The sequence below is a fragment of the Alligator sinensis genome, unplaced genomic scaffold, assembly GCF_000455745.1.
Source record: "Alligator sinensis unplaced genomic scaffold, ASM45574v1 scaffold1860_2, whole genome shotgun sequence".
NCBI lineage: Eukaryota > Metazoa > Chordata > Crocodylia > Alligatoridae > Alligator > Alligator sinensis.
The window spans coordinates 386,304-386,626 of record NW_005843035.1 but is presented as its reverse complement, the minus strand read 5'-3'; positions in this window follow the sequence as shown (position 1 = coordinate 386,626).

Here is a 323-nt window from a genome sequence, read left to right as displayed (position 1 = left end):
CTGGCTGTTGTGCAGCAGGTCACAGACAGGCAGCAGCCCCCACTGTCAGACGGCTGCAGTGGTTAGAAGTTGCAGGGAGCTCTAGAGCTGTTTCAGCAGTCCAGCTGGCACAAGGGGAAGTGTCACCAGGTACCAATTGGCTAGGGCCAAGAAGTTCCTGAGAGCAAGTAGCCCTGAGCTACTTGACAGGGCAGCTTTTTGTACTGATGGGGCCAGGACAGGGCAGCTTGGTACTGGCCCCAGGCTCTAGCTTCCTCTGGCTGCAGATCCAGAAGGATCCAGGCAGGGTTATTTTGCTCCAGGTGGCACAATTTGTCCCACAG